Source organism: Macaca thibetana, chromosome 1 (genome assembly GCF_024542745.1).
Source record: "Macaca thibetana thibetana isolate TM-01 chromosome 1, ASM2454274v1, whole genome shotgun sequence".
Taxonomy (NCBI): domain Eukaryota; kingdom Metazoa; phylum Chordata; class Mammalia; order Primates; family Cercopithecidae; genus Macaca; species Macaca thibetana.
In genome coordinates this window covers 144,468,823-144,492,357 of record NC_065578.1, presented here as the reverse complement: position 1 = coordinate 144,492,357, position 23,535 = coordinate 144,468,823, and positions in this window count along the sequence as shown.

Below are 23,535 nucleotides of genomic sequence, written 5' to 3'. Positions count from 1 at the left end.
AAAATACAGAGTTTGTTCTTTTTTTATGACTCTAATGACTCACCTTCAGTAAATCACAGCCCTTGAAATGTTTTTCCTGTAATGGGAATGCATTGACGCTGAGTCATCCATACTCTCAATCAGGGTCCCTTATGACCAGGAATTGCATCTAGAATTAGGAGTAGTCTATGACTGCAATAGAGTCTGTCTAATAGGACTTTAAAAGAGTAATGAAGTGATCAAGAGCATCTACTTTACTTAAGAAGAACTGGTGTTAAATTTGTGGATTGCCTTTGGATCTTTGGTAGACATTTTATTGCCAAATCTCTCCTTCATCTTGCAAGTTGGGTACATAAAGTTATTGCAAGGATTAAATGCAATAATGCATCAGATGTATTTAACAGAGTGCTGAGGTTATTTTAAGGAGAATGCCTTAACCTTATTCTCATTTCTAATCAATTTAACTAAGTAACTATAGAAAGATTACATAATTCCATGGGTAAAAATGCTCTCGGTATGATTAGGAATATTGTCCCAGTTCTCTCCTGATTTCTAGACACTACTATCATCCAAACTGTTGAGACCAGTGGTTCTCAAATAGGGACAAATTTTGCTCCCCCAGGAGATAATTGCCAACATCTAGAAACATATTTTGCTGTCATCGCTTCAGGGCAGTGGATGTGTCTGGCATCTAGTGGGTACAAGCCACGGATGTTGCAAAACATTCTATTGTATAGAAGGCAGTCCCCTACAACAAAGAATTATCTGGACTAAAATGTGGATAGTGCAGAGATTGAGAGACCCTGGTTTAGAACAAAAGCTTTAGGGACTATTGTTTGGTCTGAAAAGCTATCACAGAGGACATTCAAAGAAACAAACCTATTAAATTTTTCTCCATGCCTCATTTATTCCAGGAACAATTTCTAGTGTCTACTGCATTTTGAACCCAGCATTGTTGGTGGTTCTGATAGATTCTGGACTTGTGAAGTCAATGTGCTTTTGAAGAGGTCATGAAGCCACGTAATGGGTAAAGGACAGATAAAGGAATTAGTTAAATCCTTCTGATGGTAAATGAATGCCTTATATCCTAGAGATTAAATATAAATTAGAAACAGTTTAGATGATTTAATACCACTGCTATGACTAAAAGAGAATTTTCCAAACTAAATTCATCTCCATAAGAAGTTGATATTTTCACTGATTGAGGAGCTTTCAGTAGCTTGGGTAAGTGTAGAAACCGGCCTGTCTACAGACTAGCTGCTCTTTTGCAAATCCAGGGGATGTCCGATGCCAGGTTTGAAGAATGCCAGATTCAAGGCTTACAAAAATAATATTCACTAAAAAAGATAAAAAGGCTAATTTTTATTGAATTTAAAATTAAAACTTTCCCAGTAAATTCAGGAAATTTACTGAATTTCCCCATTAATTCAGTAAAAGTATTCTGTTTTAACCACACATCTTTTAAATATCTAAAATTCACTTTTCTTTTAGGGAAGTATAATCTTCCTCTGTCAAATTGCAAAAAAAAACCTGGTTTCAATGTAGAGATCTACATTTACGTGTAGTCACGTTCATCAACTAATAACAATTTGTAGTATATGTTACTACCCACATGTATCTAGTGTTTTCAGGGTTATTCTCCTACTTGTTCCCTTCCCCTGTTCTAAATGTATCTGTCATAATTTGCTTTTGATGAATCTTGTTTTGATGTCCCCAGGATCAATAGGCCACTCAATTCACCACAACTAAATGAGGCAGTTTCATAATCAGGGGAATAAATGAGTCCAGACCTCTGTCATTTGAAGTCCATGTTTATGGTTCATGGCAAACCAAAAAGTTCTCAGCCACATATTATTCTATCCTTGGCAATGAGAGATTATTTTGCTTGTGTTGGCATGTTTCTCTGTTTAGATCCAACTTTTATTGGTACTAAAATTGTTGTGTTGTAATTGACTGATTGATTAAAACTAGAAAAAAATTGGGAAAGCTTAGTGTAAAATATGTATAAAGCTACTTTTATTTTTTTGTTATTTTAGCAGCTTTATTGAGATATAATTTACATATTATACAATTCTCTTGTAAATGACCGATTCAGTGATATTTAATACATATACAAAGTTGGGCAAGCATCACTACAATCCAATTTTATAACGTTTTCATCATCCTCACGAGAGCCCTGGTGCTCATTGCAGTCACTTCTTCCTACCACCAGTCCCAGGCAACCACTCATCTACTTTCTGTCTCTATAGACAGAAGAACTGGAATCATACACTATATAGCTTTTTAAATGTCTGGCTTCTTTCAATTAGTGTATTGATTTTGAGGCTTATCTATGTTGCTGCATGTATCATCACTCCATTCCTTTTTCATTAATGAAAAGTATCCATTGTAATACCACATTTTACTCATCCATTCAAGAATGGTTGGGCACTGAAGATGAAATTGTTTTGTAAAATGTCTGCAATGGCAGCATGTCCTTAGGATATTAAATGCACTGCCCTTTATTGTAACTGACAAGTTATCTGGAGAGCATGCACAATGGAGAGTGTGCACGAGAAAGGGTGTTGTCAAGGGAATGTACAGATTATGGTTTTACTCCCAGAGGTGAACTAGATAAATTCACTTAGTCCTTCAAAGTGTCCAATGACTCATTTATAAAAATGAAAGAACTGAACTTCGTGGTCCCTTTTTAATGCTATAATTCTACAATTTAGTCAAAGTAACACTTTATTCCAAGTAAGTGACATTACATAGAAAGGTCTATAATTAAAGTTAGAGCCCAGGCAGCCACTTGATTAAATAGTAAAGTAAGCTGTTTCTTAGCAAAAATACCAAGAAGGCACTTGTGATCTGTGAAATCTGTCATGCTCATAGCTCTGTTTTGAGAAACTGCCACTGGGCTCCTTCTACATATGCTGATAGTCTTATTGCCCCATGACTTTACTGTCTTGATCACAAGTAATTAGATGATTGGGCCAACGATGCACCTAACACAAAGGCAGCAATACATATTTTGGCCAGTGGCCCCCATATTCCCTGAAATATCTCTTCTATACTATAAAGTAAATGGCTGAGCCAACCTTCCTTGAGAAGTTTGGTAGGAGCAGAAGTCAGCAGGTGGTAGAGTCACAGAGAAACCAAGAGAATCATAGGTCAAAGGCAATAAATAGAAGAGATGAGGCATCAGAAACTATATGAAAACAGAAGCCATGGGGCAACAAAGGCCCAAGGTAACTTCTAATTCAAGTAAGCAGAAACCCTGAGGTGCCAGCTAGTGCTTTGTACAAAATGTCTGGCCACCAGTCACATATTCAGAAAAAAGCTACCCTTAGACAGACACATATATTATCATAAACGTCAATTTTTTTAGATTGGAAAGTCATCATGGTTTTCTGTTCATCGGATTAATAAGAGTTAAAGACTAGGAGAAGACAATAACGAACTTTTGTTCATTATTGTAGACAAATCATATTTATACACCTATGAGCAAGTTTGATCCAGTGTCTCAGACTGTGTCTCTATACTATGCCTTGACTTTGGCTCTGGCCTCAAGGACAGTGAAGTCTGAATTGTGTTAGTTAAAATGTAGTGTCATCTCTGGGTGGTAAGTAACAGAACTTCAATATCCCCTCTTGTTTCCCTTCCTTCTCCTTCTGCCTTTCTTCCTCCTCCAGCTCCTCCTCTTCCTCTTTCTCCATGTTTGTGCCTTACATATGGCTTTTTAGACTAGGAATATCTGAAAGAGACTAGCCGTTACTGACACCATTTGCATTCCTGCCAACAGCCTGGCATGGTGCCTCACACATAGTAGGTACTCAATGAATATTTGTTCAGGTAGTGAGAATTTCTTTTTCAAATACATATAGTTCTTATTTCAAATATACATATTTCATAAAGTTAAGGCACTTGATGAAATAGTTAAGGTATTTTCTACATCTTAAAACAAATGTATGTGGGCTAGACATATTAAACATTCCATGGAATATCCTGGTTCTGTTACCTAAAGTCATTGCTGGTTCATGCATTCATCAGAGGTCAATGCTTGGAGAATGCTGCTTTGAAACTTCTCTGAATAAGGGTGCAATTTCAAGTTACTAATAATTCGGGAACACTTGATCTCTTCCCTTATTCTTGCCCAGATGAGTCATTTTCTTGGTAGTTTACCTTGAGCTCCTCCTATTTATACACACAGACTAGCTGGCATAGAAAATTGTGTGCATCTGTCTTTCATTTTAAAATATATGTCTATATGTATTTGTTCTTCCTTACTATTTTTTTCTCTCAATTTGTCATTTCTCTAGTCTCACTTATTTTGCCTAAAACTAGGGAAGTTGCTTCCAGGGTGAGTTAGTTTTGTGTTTATCATGAAGATGAGGTCTCTACCTTTAACTGAATTATATAAAAACAAAATAGCAAAAAGATCAACCGCATTGTTTCCCAAAAAATTGCCCAGAAGAATTTCTACTTTTGTGAGTCTCATTTGTTTTCTAAATCCCCAAAGAGAGATTTGACTCAGCAAAAACGATCTCTGAGCCTTCTTCAGCAGCAGCAACAGCAGCTGAGCTGTGGATCTTGGCTCTAGGACTGGCCTAGTTATTCAGCAGATACTGTCCCAGCCAAGCCCTGGAACAGCTTTTAGCCACTGCCACAAATGCTGCCTACCAACTGTTGCCTAGGTGAGGAGAGCCTTGGCCATAAATCCTGGCACTCACTTACCCCCAAATCTGACTGATTCATTTGTTCACACCACACCTTCAGAGTGGAAGGTATGATTGCTCGCTTTTCCTTTTCTTTTTCTTTTCTTTCTCTTTCTTTCTTTCTTCTTTCTTCTTTTTTTTCTTTCTTTCTCTCTCTTTCCTTCCTTCTTTTCCTTCCTTCTTTCTTTTTCTTTCTTTCTTTTTCTTTCTTCTTTCTTTCTCTCTCTCTTTCCTTCCTTCTTTCCCTCCCTCTTTCTTTCCTTTCCTTTTTTCTTTCTTTCTTTTCTCTTTCTTTCTTTCTTTCTTTCTTTCTTTCTTTCTTTCTTTCTTTCTTTCTTTCTTTCTTTCTTTCTTTTTTCTTTCTTTCTTTCTCTCCTTCTTTCTTTCTCTCTCTCTCTTTTTTCTTTCTTTCCCTTCCTTCCTTCCTTTCTTCTTACTTTTCTTGCTTTCTTGCTTTGCTTACTTTCTTATTTTCTTCCTTATTGGCAAGTGATCAGCCAAAAATGGATTAAAGAAGGCATCTGCACTCATGGATCACCAACAGACAAAACAAGAAAAGTGACTGTTACTTATTTAAAATAGTTTTTGGGTTTTAAAACATTTCCATCACTTTTTTTTGAGAGCACGTTGTAGTTTGAGCAAGGGTTTGCTTTTTGTGGGTTTGATTTGAGGATTTATCTTTCTCGATTCTATGTAGTTGCAAGAAAGGCAATTTGCAAATGGCTAATAAATGGGGTGCTATTGCTATAGATAGAAGTAGCACACCATACTATAGGGGAATGGTCTCCCACACTGTTCATATGTTGAAACTTAATCCCTAGTGTGATTGTATTTGGAGGTGGGGTCTTCAGGAGGTGATTAGGTCATGAGGGCAAAATCCTAATGAATGAGATTAGTGCCCTTAAAAAAGATAACCTAGAAAGCTCTCTTGCCTCTATTGCCATGTCCAATGAACCAAGAAGCAGATCCTCACCAGACATAGAATCTGCTGAAGCATTGATCTTGGACTTCCCAGCCTCCAGAGCTGTGAGAAATAAATTTCTGTTCTTTATAAGTCACCTAGTTTATGATATTTCGTAATAGCAACCAGAGGTGACTAAGGCAGCCACAGACCTCAGAAGTCATTAGTCAGAAGACGTATGAATGAAGGGAAAATGACTAAAACTCATTTCACAGGCAAAGGGCTTATTTATTTATTTATTTATTTATTTATTTATTATTATTATTTTTGAGACAACCTCTCTCTGTTACCCAGGCTGGAATGCAGTGGTGTGATCTCACCTCACTGCAACCTCCGTCACCTGAGTTCGAGTGATTCTCGTGCCTCTGCCTCCCAAGTAGCTGGGATTACAGGTGCACGCCACCACTCCAGGCTAATTTTTGTATTTTTAGTAGATATGGGATTTCACCATGTTGGCCAGGCTGGCCTTGAACTCCTGACCCCAAGTGATCCACTTGCCTTGGCCTCCCAAAGTGCTGGGATTACAGGTGTGAGCCACCATGCCCTACCTAATTTTTTATATATTAAATGTTCCAACAAATCAGCAAGAAAAAGATCAGCAACTCAGTGAAAAAATGGCAATATATATAAGTAAACACTACATAAAAATTGAGATACCATTTTTACTTATCAGCATGGAAAGGACTCAAATGTTTGAGAACATGCTGTGCTGGCAAGATTGTGAATGGATAGACACTTTCACACATTGCTGGTGGACACAGAAAGTAGTGCCTACTCTAAGAAGACAATCTGGCAAAATCTACCAAGATTATAAATGCACATACCACTTGACCCACAATTCTGCTTCTAAGAATTTACCCTATGCTTCTACTCACCATTGTTTATAAAATGGCATGTGTATAAGGTCATACCTTGAGTCAGTGGTTATATAGCAAAAGATTTTAAATGACCCAAATGGAATACTATTCATCTGTTTTAAAAGAACAAGGAAACTTTTTGTCTTGTACTTACATAAAGATCTCCAAGAAATATTGATTTAAAAAGTTAACATGTAGAATTATATGTATAATAGATTATCATTTGCAGAAAAAGAAGGAAAAATTATTTTGTGATACAGAATATCAAAACAAGAAATACAAAATCTCTTATATTTGTATAAAATATCTAGAGGCAGGATGCACACAAATTTCCATGAGAAGGGATTAAAATGACTGAGGGCATTTAAAAAAATTTTATGCTATGTCTCATTTAATTAAAAAAATGGAATCAAAGAGGTTATTTGTAAAAAACGTGTTCATAAAATAAGGATCAAATACAGAAGACTGGCAGGAGCAGCCTGAGGCTTCACTCCAAAGTGCAGGGGGCGTGTATGTGGGGGGTGGTCGCTAACATGTGTCACTTGAAGCAATTGTTTGCATCATTATTCCCCTTAAGCATGCCTTTTCTTATATTTTATATTTCCTTTTCTTGCCATTTTCCTCTCTCCACCTCTCATCAATTTTCTAAGTACATTTCTGCTCCTAAATTTTGTCATCCTATAATTATGCCTTTATAATTCTAATGACCTATACATGCATAATTTAGCCTCCTCAGAGCTTAAACAGCATTAAATCGTATTTGTAAATTTCATTCAGATAGAAGACTGTGTGAGGTTTTAAACCCGGAGACCTTATTCTGAGAATCAGTAGAGACAACAGAATAGTTTTGATTTATGGCATGGACAAAAGATTTAATCAAGCTGCTTCCTTATTGCCCAAGGAAATTTTCTTATAAGTAAATGGGCGTAAGCCAGGTATGCTGGCCAGGCTAAAGCAGATTGAGAAAACCTTCCAGTCCATGTCTTTCTTATTCTACTGCAGTTTTGTAGAACTTCCACTGAGTAATAAAGGAAGATTTATGAATGGTCAGTGAGTTCCAAGCCACCATGACCAAGAAAACCCCAGCAACTAAGAACAACTTACCAGCAACATGACCTTGTTCAAAGTCTTTCAGAATCCCAGTATCTTCATTTCTATAATGTGGATGTTTTTGAGACACCAAGGAAATTGTAAAACAAAGATAACAGCAATAACCAATGTGGTAGCCAGTCTCTGAGATGAACTCCCACCTCCTGTTATTTATACCCTGGTATGTATATCACTCCTCCCTCATTGTACCAATGTTGGCCTATGACAAACATAATATGGCAAGGGTGATGGTAGGTTACTTTAGAGGTTAAGTTATAAAAGATCTGTCTTAGCTATGCTTTTTCTTTCTCCGTCTCTCTCTCTAGGGGAAGCCAGCTGTCATGTCTTGAGCAACCCTATGGAGAGACCCTCATGATGGGCACTGAGGCCTCTGCCAGCAATAAGCTGAGGAGCAGATCTTTTATCCCATTCAAGCCTTTGGATGACTTCAGACTTAGCCAAAACCTTTGAAAGCAACCATAGGAGATACCCCCAAATCAGAAGCACTGGCTAAGCCACTCCTGGATCCTTAATCCTGAAAGATTCTGTTCCATATACTTTTTAAAAAATTTTAAGTACAAAGCTTTGGGGGTGATTTGTTGTGCTACAATAGATAACTAATGTGACCATATAACAATAGGAATAATAACCAACAAATCAGGTCCCTTTTCTTCATCAGAAAGACTTCATGGTATTGCTCAGGTCTAAACTTGGGTATGGTGATTCCAATGGAGTGACTTCCTCCTTCTGACTCAGCATCTAACTTCTGATGCTACATTGTCCATTGACTGGCAATCTTGCTGCTTATTCCATGTTGCCTTCATTAATTGCCACTACTGATACATAGTACATGAGTCTCAAGAGCAGCTGTTCAGAAGACAAAGGTCCCTGATAGAAGCAGATGTTCTGTTCATCTTTGTTGCTGCTTATATTAAACCACTGCAACAGATTTGTTGCCTTGATTCTGATTGTAGATTTTTTACACAAATTATATCCATTTTTAAGTGGCAACAACTAGAATACATACACGGCATGATCAAACCCTTATCATTTACACCTCAGTCCTGAGTCACTTCTTCCATCAACCCGATTCCTTACCTTTTTGGCCTTTTTTTCTTGCCACTGGGTCCTTGTCTTGTCTCTGCTTCCCTAATTCTGGTTTTCTATTCTTCAGTAAATGTCTTACTCCATTTCACTTGGTTCTGGGATCTTTCTTTCCTAGTGCTATCTCTAATGTAGAGAACTGGCCATATATTCCTTGACCCTGTCAGTCAGACTCAGAGAAAGTCCAGCTCTGTTGTTTGTTCTCACCCTTAAGACATTGCCTCTGAGTATCTGGTTCTAAATAATGCCCTGTCTCTCTCTCTTGATTCTTCCAGATGCCCCATGTGGAATTATTCAGCTGTCATTAGTCTGGGCCAGGGTGGCTTCTGCACCTGTCTTCATCCTTAGATTTTTCAGCTTTATCTTGTTGTTTATATCAGAATCCCTTGTTGATGATGATATCCATTTCTAAATGTAGACTTCAATGGTTCTCAATCATGACTGGCATTAAAATCTCCTGGAGAAGGAAAGAGAATGCTTCTGTACTATTGGTGGGAATGTAAATTAGTTCATCCACTGTGGAAAGCAGTTTGGAGATTTCTCTAAGAACTAAAAACAGAACTACCATTTGATCCAGCAATCCCTTTACCGGGTGTATATCCAAAGAAAATAAGTCATTCTATGAAAAAACACACATGCACTTGTACATTCATTGCAGCACTATTCACCATAGCAAAGATATGAAATCAACCTATGTGTCCATCGATGGGACTGCATAAAAAACATGTGGTACATGTACATCATGGAATACCATTCAGCCATATAAAGAATGAAATCATGTCCTTTCCAGCAATACAAATTCAGTTAGAGGTTGTCATCCTAAGCAAATTAACTCACGAAGGGGAAACCAAATACTGCATCTTCTCACTTATAAGTGGGGATTTAATATTTGGCACTCATGGACATGAAGATAAGAAGAATAAACACTGGGGACTACTAGAGGGGATGGGAGGAGAGTGAGCATAGAAAAACTAGCTGTTGTGTGCCATGCTCACTACCTGTGTGATGGGATCTTTTGTATCTCAAACCTCCGCATCAAGCAATATAACCATATCACAAACTTACATGTGTACCCTCTGAATCTAAGATGAAAGGTGAAATAGTTAAAAAAGTCTCCTGGAAACATTGAAAAATATTCAGATGCCCAGATCCTATTCCAGATCAGTCATAAATATTTATGAAAAGCTTCCAGTTGATTTTCCTGAGTATCTAGGAGACAGAACCAATTGTCTTCAGTGAGGGCCAAGAAAATTCTAATGCTGTACCCACTAAACAAAAACCATCTGGGAGCCAGATTCACACTAGGGTGACCAGTTTGTGACCTCCAACTAGAGGGTGTGTTGACGGTCTTGCTGGGAAGCCAGGGGCTTTGTTTTTGTACTCCCACAAGATCCTCCAGATGGGTAAAGGAAACAGTGAGCAGAGAATTCAGAAGCAATTAGCTAGTGCATATGCTTCCAGGGCAGCCCTGCTCCAAGAGGACATTTGATAACCTGCAGATAATTATAAGTTTATGGCGAACAAACTATTGCTGAAAGATGGCATCGTGCACAGCTGTTGTTTAGACAAACATGCTGTAGAGTTTTAGACTTGGCACTAGGAATCCCTAACCATGGCTAAACAGAAAAATTCTGTTTGTGCAGATGGCAATTCAAGATAGAATGAGTGTCAAAGCTTTAAGAACAAAAGAAACAGAAGCTTGACTGTTTAGAAAAGAATAAAAGTGCTGGTGTATAGCGATATAGTTTTTAACCTACACATGTGAATGTACATATGCTACTGCAGTTGTCAACTCCAAATCCAACATTAAGAAAATGGATTTGATCTTTGCATTCATGTGTAGAGCAAGATTCTGAAGCTGAGTAAACTATAATTTTAATTGCTTTCCAATCTATCTCTCTTAACATGTTTATACACAGTGTTTATAAGAGGTGCTAATAATATACATAGCAAGTGCTTTCTGATTTCTTTTTAACATTTTAACGTAGCTGTTTAAGAAGTTTTAATATAATCTCTGCTATGCTGATTGATAGAAATTGTATTAATGACTTTTTAAGATTTTAGTTCATTTTAATCATAAACCTGATGCACAAGGATTGAACTGTATCCATAGTCTAGAGGAATTCATAATGAAAGAAAATTCAATATTTAAAATTGAAAGTATTTAAACAAATTTCTTAGTATTCCAGCCTCATCCCAACTGGTGATTCAAGTTACTGGGGGTAAGAGTGCCTACTGGGGCACATGAGGTCTGTCAGTCTTTGAGATATACACAGACCTTTTTGAATCCTGGCTTCATCACACACACATTATGTGACTCCAGGCAATCACGTAACCTCTCCCATTGAGTCTCTAAAAAGATCATAATACCTGCTTTCCCAGCTGACTTTTGTTATAATCAGGAACTGTAAATATAAAGCACATCATATACAAGATGCTGAGTGCACACTCTGAGCAGGTACTTGGTTAAGTGCAAGGTGAAGAACAAGAAGTATAGGGTACAGTCTCTGTCTTCTAGCAGCTGACAATATATTTGAGACAATATAGGCAAATAATTAAAAGGGAATTAATTAAAAATACAAGGTACTTGCACTAAGTATTTAAGTTCAGATGAGATATCTATCTTTTATAATTTGTGTATCTTGCATCTAATATGCCATAAAGTTTCCTGTTATTAAATATATCCTTTAACCCTCACCCTAACTCTAACTTCATGTGTAAAAAATACATAGTTTAATTTAATCCTTAACATCACCATTAAGAGATATCGCTTTATTGATAAGAAGTAAGTTAAAAATTTTTATCATAACGGTGAGATATATAATTCATCTATGTCATTAGTCAGAGATTCAAATACAAATAAACTAAATGCTATTTGTAATACAGATGGGATTAATAATTCCATCTTTATATTAATAATATTAGTCTTGAGACATGTAAACTGCAACTGTCAATCTAACGTCTGCTGGTATCTCAGGCCAAGTGGGTTGAGAGCAAGAGCAAGTAAGCCCCAAAGTGTGCATGTAAGTCAGGTTTCCATAACTACCAGTGGTTTGGGAGACACGCTACTTTCCAAGGACTGTTCTTCAGTACAAAGGTGTTCAAAAGGCTGCTGAGGCAAAAAGTAGGTGTGAATCATCCTAGGTGCTAGTCAGAGTCAATAAAATTAGGATCACCAAAAACAGAGCAGGGATTATGGACATATAAATTCAGACAGAAGATAAAGAGGTTTAATTTCTTTCCTTTTTCTGTGAAATTGCCCTAAAATGAAAACTTTTCATTTTGCATTAATGACAGTCTAATATTAATGATGATAAATTTCATGACACTTTCACAAAGATAGATTTCATCTTCATAAAATTATTAAACTTGGTTATAACATTACTGAGTGTTCAGTCAGCGAAGTTAAGGGTATATGTTTTCTATGTTGGATTTTTGAAGATCAACCTCCAAAGATAGATTTAAATCTATGGTTAAAGGTAATGTCACAGATAAGTGACATGATTCATGGTCATCTAAATTTTTGTTGTGTCCTCATATTACAAATTGCTTTGACCACTTTAATTAAAATGGTGTTCAATAAAATATGGGGGACTCTATAAACTAAGCTTTTTGATGTAGTATAGAGCAAAAAAAAAAAAAAAAAGATAGGCGATGCTTTTCTTTCATTTTGCAGCCACAACAAGAATACTGTATCTCAAAATCTGAAGAATCATGGATACTCATGAGTACATGAATAGTATGGAACTCAGGACACACAGATTATGTTCAAAGATATAATTTCTGAAAGCCTAGAGGTCTTTAAAGAATAAAATAATCCATTAATAATTCATTAAAGTATTTTTCTTTAATTGTCTGAACAAAAAGTGTGGTGCTCTTAGAGGAGACACTTTTAATGTCTGAAGAACATATGAAACCCAGTGCCTTAGAACAAATTCGAATTCAGAGGGAAGGTAACTTTATTTGGAAGTTATAGTGTCCTGAAACTAACCGAACTTGTGGAAAACAAGCAGCCCTTCTTTCCCTTGGAAGGCCTTTGGGAAAATATGTCTACGAGTGTCCCTGTGGAGTCAGTATTTCAGAGACAACATAGGAACCACATGTCCTTTTCCTTGCCTGTCCAGCGATGTCTAATGTGGGTGTTCACTGAGCCTGACAACCAGACTGTCCTTAAAAGCAGCTGATCTCATTCTCTGTGGGCGCTGAGTTCCTCGTTCTCGAAGTCAGAAGATGTGGATGAGTCCAGAAGCTCCAGCCCTGCCCCATGACCCACCTCTCTGCCTGACAGTCTCTGTGAAACAGCCAGAGCCCTCAGATCCCTGCTGCCATCAAGCAGCGGAACAGCCTCTTTTGTTATCAGACAGCTCCAAGAATGCGGATGCAGCAGTTAGCTCACTCTCTTAAGCCTCTTGTGGTTAACATGAATAGCATTCTTTCAATTGCTGCCGATATGAAATATCCTAAGTCTTCAAGTCAACAATTAAAACTCAAGGTCATATTTTTACAGGAGATACTGAACATGTTTGCATTTGGGAGGTAAAACGTTTTAAACTGCAGTGGTATGTGCATTTATTCTGAATCTAGATGTTGCAAAATGAAGTAGAGTTTTGTCAGTTATTCAGGTTTTATTAGGCTAGAGAAAGTCAAGACAGATGATATGCTCCCCAAATAAGATATATAAATTATATATATATAATTATAAATTATATTTTATAATATAATATAATTTATAATTATAAATTATATATATATATAAATTATATATATATAATTGCAGAGGCTGACTACTTAGAAAATAGTTGTTTTTGGTTGTGTAAACCAAAATGAACTTATCTTCTTTATTCCTCAGTTTTCCTATAGAGCATAATTTAGCTCATGAACATGAGCATAATTTTTACTTCACGAAGTTAGAAAACCCCTTCCCCTCTAACTTTCAGTTTTTTTTGTTTTTTGTTTTTGTTTGTTTGTTTGTTTTTTTGAGACGGAGTCTCGCTCTGTCGCCCAGGCTGGAGTGCAGTGGCCGGATCTCAGCTCACTGCAAGCTCCGCCTCCCGAGTTTACGCCATTCTCCTGCCTCAGCCTCCCGAGTAGCTGGGACTACGGGCGCCCGCCACCTCGCCCGGCTATTTTTTTGTATTTTTTAGTAGAGACGGGGTTTCACCGTGTTAGCCAGGATGGTCTCGATCTCCTGACCTCGTGATCCGCCCGTCTCGGCCTCCCAGAGTGCTGGGATTACAGGCTTGAGCCACCGCGCCCGGCCCTAACTTTCAGTTTTTATATCTACAAAATGATGTAATACTACTACTTCTATAGCCTGTCTCATCCTGTTTATCTGCAGGTATTATAGAAGCATAGCCAAGATGTACTAACATGTTCTCTGGATTTGTTTTCTCAGAAGTTTGTATTTTCTTTTCTTTTCTTTTTTTTTTTTTTCAAATTTATGTCTCCACCCCACCCCAATTTTCCACCACTTCCCCAGAGTACTTTTTCCATAGTCACTCTTGTTAAGATTCTAACAGTATTACCTAGCCTCCCGCTTTCACTATCCCTTGGAATGATCCCTTTCCTCAAGCTGATTAACTGCCTCGGTACCTTTAAGGGTCGGTTTAAATATCACCAACTCTAGGGTCCCTGAGAGCCCCACCAGCCCCGCCAGGTGTTACACTCCTTTCATCTTCCATTAATTTCAAGGACCCTCCACGCATTCTCTTCATACCATTGCATGGCACTTATGCTGAACTGTAATTTCTGATTTACATGCCTGACCTGACCATATTTATAACACACTATATATATATATATATATATATATATATATATACACACACACACATATATATGTATATATATATACACACATATGTGTTTATATATATATATATTTTAATACTGAAAGTTCTGGCAGAGTGAGTACTTGACGCATAGGAAGTGCTTATTAAATGCCCATTGAGTCAACCAGTCAAATAAATAAAATAAGTGAAGTATTTTGTGCACCATTTGATTCTAAATACCTGCCTAATTTCATTTTTTTTTTCTAAAAATTATTGATACTTTAGAGCACATGGGAGAAAGATCCATTCATCTGATCCTTCTCAATACCGTTTGGAAGCGTTGACATGGAAGAATGCAGGAAACTTTTTTGCATACTATGTCTGTGTACTGAACTCCCTATTTTGTGTAAAATATATAAGTAATAAATTTGAAAGTAACATGCTAGTATCACCAGATCTTCATGGGTTGATAAATGTGTTAAGGTGACCAACATTACATTTGCCAAAGCAGATAAATTTATTCCTTTTAGGAAGCTGAACAGTAGCCCAAGTTAGTTTAGCCACCAGGAAAGAGGTTCTGCCATGGAAGACAGGGTGGGAAGAATGCCACCATGGACCAGGAGCAAAGCCTTGGATACAGAGGGCCCAGACCTAGAGAGGTAGGGAAACAATATGCCTTAGCGTGCCTGTGATTGTCCCTGTTTATATAGGTTGCTTGAGCATAATTATTTGTAGCACTCTGTTTCTCTCTTAAAGGTGTTCCAGGTTGGAAAGTAGTTATGAGGGTAGAAAAGACAGATTTATATGCTCATGAGTGCTCTCATCTTATTTCTTGTCCCTTGTCTACCAAGGAAGAACAACTCTTGACACTACACTAACTAGACCATTTTGCATCAGTGGGTAGTTATTTCATTTTTAACTGGTCTAATATTACTTCTATCCTTTCTCTTCATAAAATAACTTGGAATAAACTATACAATTTCATAAATTAAATTATGTGAGTAAAATTAATGGTAATTTGACTGAAATCTAACCATGGAATTTGTTGCCCTTATTTTTAGTCATTTTGTTCAAACAACTTAGAGGTGAAGTGGAAGCATGCAGACTCTTCCCAGAGAAAAGTTCTTCCTGCTTGACCTTCCAGAATTTAAGTACCTGTAAATTTAGAGGAAAAGCGCAGCAGAATCAGGATAGGCACAAAAAGTAGCATAGAATAATTCCTTTTAGATGGACATTCCTGTCTAAATTACAAGTTGAGTCTTCCCAGTTTAAAGAAACAACTAATTGTGGTTGGCCTCATACATGGTTTGGGCTGAGGTTGGGGAAAGGATAGCCACAGTGGCTGTAAACTCAGCAGCTAAATCGAGCTCTTTTGGTTCAGTGCACGTGTACAAATGCTCCTGCGAAATCCTCAAGTTGAAGACGCAGGGTTTTCCCCTTTCACGGGCAATAGTCTGCCATTGAACTGAGAACCCTAAGGCTTTGTCAGGCAGCTGGAGGATTTGTCTGGTACATGGAGAGGAAACAGACAATGGCAGAAGCAGCTCAGATAAGTTTTGGAGAATTTCAAAAATGTAAGGGATCAGAATCAAAGTGTTCTAAGGAAGAAAGAAAAACCTGCTGCCCTTTTCTCATTTCTTATTCAGACTATAAGCCTGAATCTGAAATCCTGTAAGCCTGCATGACTACCCCTTCCTTATTCCTAATGGGACACATTTTCAGAGGCTTCGTTTCATCTTTTTTTTTTTTTTGCATTTGACCACATGCATTTGCTAATGAGCATATACAGGTAGAGACCCGCAGCCTCAGAACACCTAAAAGTTTCCATTTGTCTCAGTCATCTTTTTAATTATCACCACCTCTTTTCCATTTCCATGTATATGAATGTAATCATAGGACCAATATTCTATAACATATTGGATAATTGCACAAAGTGCTGTGTAGGCAGCCAAAATGGAGCTTTTCCCCAGATAGATGGTAAAGACAAATAGCTCTATGTAAGAGCTTGAAATATTTGTTTGCTGATGGATGAATGAAAGTACATATTGGACGTAGCAAAGACTAGTTAAGGGTGTTCATAGGAAAGTGTGGGATGTGCAAGGTTAGATGTGTGAAAGAATACCTACACATCACACATACACATATGCCCATCTACACCTCTATCTACACATATACCAATGGCTCCATGGGTGCTCACGAAATTAGTTTCATAATTCACTTCTCAAGACCCTGTTTCCCACAATGTGCATGGGGAAGACTGAGCCACCATTACTAAAGATTAACTCATCTTCAACAATAGCCTTTTTTCAAAAGGAAAACAAAACAATAAAGCAATGCCGCACAGAATAATTCAACCATCCCTATGTTTTCCTTCAAATTCCTCTTTCATTCTGCATAGTGGCCATTTAAAATATACATGTTCCTCAAATTTATTTACCTCCTATTATCTCCCCTTTCCAAAAGATAACCTGACTTCCCAATTTCCTACTTTCCAGGGAAGGTGGGTGAACTAGGGTGGGCTCTCCCTCAGTCTCTACCCACCAATCTCAGGGTTTAATAGACCACTCCTATCATCTCTCTCTCTCTCTCTCTCTCTCTCTCTCTCTCTCTCTCTCCCCCATTGTAATGGAAGAGAGGTAACTTCTTTTAAAGACAAATATCTCATGGTTTGTCCTGGATCTCATTCTCTCTTGCCTTCTTACAGACACCTTACTCTTTTTATTTCCTCATTCACTTTACAGAAGCTGTTTACTATAAGGTCACCAACACCTTCTTTTTGGACATTTATCAGCCTATCATACTCGCTTTCTCCAAAATATCTGACACCATTGATAATTTATTCTTACTTGAAATTCCTTCTTCTGTTGACTTCCCTGATACTAGGATACCGTGATCCATGTATGTCATGTATGTGAAAGTGTGTGTGTGTGTGTGTGTGTGTAGCCCCTTCTCTTGTCAATCTTTTTGTCTATTTGGAGAATTCAGAAAATAAAATAAATTCTTTGCTAAGTTAGAAAGTAATAAGTGTTAAGGGAAGAAGTAAAGCAGGGGAAACAGATAGGAAATGCTGGAGTTGAGGAGACTTAAATTTTAAATAGGATGGTCAGAAAAGGTCTCACATTAAAAGAGATAAAGAGAGCAAGCCATGTGGCTGTCTGTGGAAAGAGCTTTTCAGGCAGGCAGAGCACCTGATGCAAAAGTGCTGAGGTGGGAGCCATTAGAAGTTTTCTAGTAAAGGAGTGACCTAGACTGACTCATATTTTAACAGCATCATTCTAGCTGCTCAGTTAAGAATAGATAATAGTGGGACAAGAGCAGAAGCTGGGATGCTAAATGGGAAACCACTAAAATAATGTGTTATAAGAGAAATAGTAGTGTTTTATGCGGGGTGGTAGCAGTAAAAAAGTATTTGGAAGTGCTCAGATGCTGTATAGCTGGAGGTCAAACAAGTAGATGATGAAGTGGTGGTGGGGGGATGAGACAGACAGAGACAGAGAGACAAAGAAAGTATGACATGAAGTCTTTGACCTGAGCAATTGAAAAAATATTAAGCAAAATAAGGAAGACTGGGAATAGAACAGATTTGAAGGGAAAGATTTTAAACAACTTGAAAGGTCTGAAATTTTACACCAAGCTAACAAATTGGCCTGGCAGAAAACAAGGAACTTACAGCAATAGCAGTAGCCAAATCATGTCATATCTTGTGCAGAGGAGTAAATAATTTATTATATTTTCTTTAAGAATTCCTGTAGGATTAAAAATACCAGATTGCATAATGTGCATATTTGGAGCCTGGAACTACTGCAGCTAATTTATTGCTGTAACTAATCAGTAACTACTAATTTAAGAGCAGTCAGCCTGAAATAGAAGTAACACCTGGGGTGGGTGTAGAGACTACAGAATATGATGGAGGAAGTGGAGTAGAAGCTCAGAGCAAATTATTTCTAGAGCTTATACATGTTTGGAAGATTTTCTTTCTTCTTTTCTAGTAAAACTTCCATGAATAAATTTCCTTATTTAATTCAGTTTGAGTTAGACTTTCTGTTGGTTGCCTCCCAAAGCATTCTAACAGATATCTATCGATCTATTGATTGATCAATTGATTGATGCCAGAAACGGGCACTCACCTCATTTCAATGAAATGCAAGACCAGACATTTCATTGTGGAATTTTCTGAGTAGGGGAGATAGGAAGGAGAGCAGTGAGGGTCCCTTTTATTCCAGAGTAGGAAGTTGGCAATCTTTGTTATGTGCAAGCAAGAAAGGTGTCTAGGTTGTGGCTTTTATGTGTTGCTATTCAGACTTGATGAAGGTGTAGCTTTAGACAACTTGATAGGTCATTTCCTCCACCTGCAGAAAGATCCTGTAAAAAAGAGACAAGTCTAGGCTTAAGGTGGCATGTCTGACAAACTACGTGTTGAGCGTCTACTTTGCCAAGCACTGTCCTCCTCAGTGGACATACCCATCCATGGATCTTACATTCTAATTCATACACATATACTACTAAAAAAAAATTACCCAAAATAGGTAGTGACAAGTTGTTAAGGATAAATAAAGCAGAAAAGGGGGATAGAAAATGATGTGTGCTGCTATTATAGATAGGATGACTAGGACATCTGAGGGAAACTTTCTGGGCAGAGATTTCAGCAAGCATAAATTCCTCAAGGCTGGAGTGTGCCCGGTATTTCAAAGAATAACAAACTAGATGTTTAGGATGGCAGAAGCACAGTGAGCTTTGGGGTATAGGATCAGAGGAGATGCACCAGACCACATGGGAATTTAAATGAAGTTATGGATATTAGAATTTGTTTATATTGTGATGGGGTCCACTGGAGAGGTTCAAGCAGAGGAATGACATAATTTCATTGAAATCTTAGAAAGGTGGCTCTGGTTGATGATTGGCACATGATCGTTTGAGAGGGGATAAGAGAGGAAATGCAAGACCAAGTTAGGAGACTGCTATGGCATTAACAGCAGAGATAGTGGTGGATTGATTGGACCATCTACGGACTGGCAATAGATGGGGCAAGAAGGTTTCCAATGTAGGAAATGTTTTTAAGGTAGAGCTGACAGACTGCCTTATAGATTCGGTATGAAGTGTAAGGGAAAAAGACTAGTTAAAGATACATATTGCTAGAGAGTTCACTAATCCAATATGGAATCTTGTAGGGATAGAAATGTCATATTCTCCACCTCAAGCCAAGATTGGCAACAACAGATGCAGGGAGTTGGGGAATTAAGCAGGAAATGAATGAGACCAGGCTTCTTCCAAGCTTCTCTTGCTAAGTGTATTTTTGCCAAACAAAAGTATAGTCATACTGGGAAAACAAAGATAAGGGTATAGTGTTTAGGGATATCCTAAATACTATTAGGACCTCTGTCCATAAAAGTATTTTTTTCAAGTTTCTTCAAGGCACAGTCCAAGAATATGGTTGAAACCATCAAATAAGGGGCTGTGAGGTAGGCTGAGGACAGAGATATACTCAAGAAAGACAAAAATGCCCAGATTCATGAAACTCTGAACCGACAAGGGAGTTGGCCTTGATGCTAGCCCATGGAATTGATCACAAGCACATAGACCCAAAGCAAATAGACCAGCAGCCTACCAAATTTTTAAGTGAGCTGTACTGCCAAAAATCCCTATGACTGGCCAAAAAGAGCCTGTATTTCTCAAACCTTAAGATAATCCCAAGGATCCAGGAATCACATCAACAGGAAGTGGGCTGCTCAAGTGGTCAGCTCCAGAAATTGCATCATTTCCAAAGTTTATCTCCATGGGAGACAATGGACAAGGAAAATCCATTCATTGCGTAGAACCAGGGGCCTTCTTATTAGTCGACCAAGGAATGCCTTCCATTGCCAGGGCAGGTTGTCCTTGTTATTTATGGCCAGAAGACTATAATATGTGCCATGTACTAGTGATTTCTGTGTGTTTCTCTCTGATCTCTTTTCCAAGTGAAAATTTTGTTTCATTTATCCAGTTCTCTACTAACGTTTGTTAAGGGATTCTTTGGGGATCTATTACATATTATCTTGGCCTGTGTTTCCCAGAAGGGAGAAAATGAGGCAGAAGCATATGTGCTAGTAATTTATGAAGGTGTGCAAACAACAGAAGCTAGATTGAGAGGCAAGGGAATTGCATCAGGTAAGAAGAGAGAGCCAGTAATAAGGTTACATTATTGGGTTGGCTGCTGCCAAGTGCTTAAGTGCTAAGTGCTTATCTCACAGGACCATCCTCTGTGGAGTCAGATAAAAGTGTGCCTTAGGATAGTACATAGGTGAGGTAGAAGGGTGGAGGGAGACAGAAGGAAGAGTTTTTTATTAACTCTTGTGTTCCAACACTTGAAAGTTTACTTGGGATTCTATACTTTTGTACCTCTGGCCTGCAAATATTGGCACCAAGTGAAGCTCTATGGTATCTGACACCCCAGGATCAAAAGAGATGCCACAAGGCAGGAGGTGATGTGAGTTGGTGCCAGGTGCCACCTACATGAAGTTGGTTGAACCCTACTTACATATGGTATGGTGATAGTAGCAGAAAAGAAGAGGCAAGTGAGGCTGAGAGTATTTGAAGCAGTCTATAAGAAGGGTCTGGTGAGGAGACTAGCTGGGTCTGATGAAGGAGACTACCTATTATGTAGTAATAGATAGTATAGGATTATGTAGTAATCCCAGACTCCAAGTAATCCTAGACTACTAGACTCTTGGAGTCTAGGATTACTGTTTTGTCTAGTTATGGATTCACTAGGTGAGAATTTGGCTTGTCTGTGTTTTTGCAGGGGGCTCATGTAATATACGTAATACATTTTTTGGAAGCATATGTACAGAAACATGATATAAGTGAATGTGGTATAACCAAAGACTAGACTGTAGCTGACTTCCCAACAATGATTACACCTGCACCCTCCATTGTAATTTTTGTAGCCTTGATTCCCACTTCCTTTTCCAGGGGTAAGCTCAATTACAGTAGCCTGATCAATATTGTCTCAACCCCTTTGGGACCACAATGATTGGCTCATAAATGTTCAGGAATCCGAGGCCAACACAATTCAACTTAACAACAAATGGTCAAGACTTTGGTTATAAAGGAATTGTTCTGAACTGTATGTTTTGCAGAGGTGAGACCTGGAGCTGCTGTAGCACTTTGTTAACCATAAAGGAAGCCAGTCTAAGGATGAAGTCAGCTATCAGGGAAGCACATAAATGAAGATATAACAGAAAAACATGGTTAATGTCTGAAACACACTGTGCCTGAAAACTAGGCTACAGCTTACATGAAGCAATAATTATATTGTTAAAATAGTTTGAATTTTCCTTTTCCTTGTAACCAAAAACATTCTAGCTGATGTATTCGTTGGTGGGTCAAAGCTGAGGACAATTTAGCCTGGGTTATACATTTCTAAATAGTGTATCTATGGAGTCATAATAGTAACTTAGGTAACTGTAAGTGTGTGGTGGAGGACCTTTGCAAACCAGATTCAATCAGGGAGACTAGCATATAGGCTCTTGATAGAGTTGCAAAGATACAACACCAGAATATACTCTAACTACACGTGGTATAACTAAGCAAAATTGTAACCATATAAACAATGTGTTGTCAGAAGGGATAGGAGCAGTATGGAACCTAGAAATGGTAGTTTCCAAGGAGAAATGATTTTTAGTGTTTACCCAGTACTGACCATAGAAATGAAATACTGGGTCATGAGCACTCTCATCCCCAGAATGGTATATCAGGACTTTCAAAGAGTCATTACACTAATCCATTTCTCTTTGCTCAGACTCTATGCTTTTAAAATAGATTTCAGGAAAATAAAGTACAAACTTATTGGAAAGAAATATCTTTCAGTGTAGTTTTTTCTGACAGAGCAGCTATAAAATTAAAGCTAAAACTTAGGCAATTCAAAACAAAGACAGAATATCTTTTTAATTGTGTAGTTTCACATGTACTAATTAGTTCCAATGCACTGGAGGAATGGTAATATTTTGGCATCAATTCAAAAGCTAGTACTTCTAGAGATTTATCATATCACTGTGAAATTTAAACTTCAACAATTTTAATAGTGTGTAATAAATGGAACCCATATTGTTGCAACTTCTATTTGGTAATGAGTGTATCCGTCTTCATCATCATCATCATCTTAAAGCTGAAAGAGTAATAATATTGATGATAAATAAGACGTACACAGTTATCTTCTCCATTATATATGCCTATGATAAGTGCCTCAAATGTATCTATATCACATTTCAATATACTGCATATGTGTGCTTAATAAATATCTGTAAACATTTTGGAGAAGTGGCTTAATAGGTGAATGGTAAAAATAAATGAATTGTTAAACCTGGAATAAACCAAAGCAAAACAAGATCTTGTAGAATTATAAAATTTACCAAAAGCCTTTACATATATTATCATATTGAATCTGTATAACTTGTATGGTCAGTAACATTATTCCCACATTATAGATGAAAGTGAAACTTGAGGTTCACAGAAACACACAGCTAGTGATTAAGAGGGTTAACCTTAGAGTCAGATGACTGGCATTGAATCTTAATTCCTTCACTTACTAATTGGACCAATGCCACAGCTGTCTCATCTATAAATGGGTAATAATAATGATGGTGGGGTAGTTAAATGAAACAATTCATGCAAATGCATAGGGATGTGGTAAACATTAAGTAAATAAATGGTAGCTATTAGTGTTGTTTTTGTCACAAGGTAATGTCCTAATCAAGAAAAACTAAGAGGAATATAATGAAAACTAAAATGGCATCTTATGGAAATACAGTGAACCCGAAATAAAAAGGCCATTGGGGATCTTTTGCATCTATCTCTGTTTATGGTCACAAGTTCTTTAATTTTGTTTCTCTCTGTATGCCCAGCCCATTGCTTTTATCTGCAGAATCTCTCTCCCCACTCATCAGTAGCAAATGACCAAGATGTCAGTCTCTTACCTCTGTATGTTCTTTTCTGTATAAACATACATGTATTCCTTTAATTTAAGTACTCACCATTGTCTGACTGTGATTTCTCAATGCTTCTAAATTGAGCTCTTCAATGTGAGAATTCCGTTGTTTTTC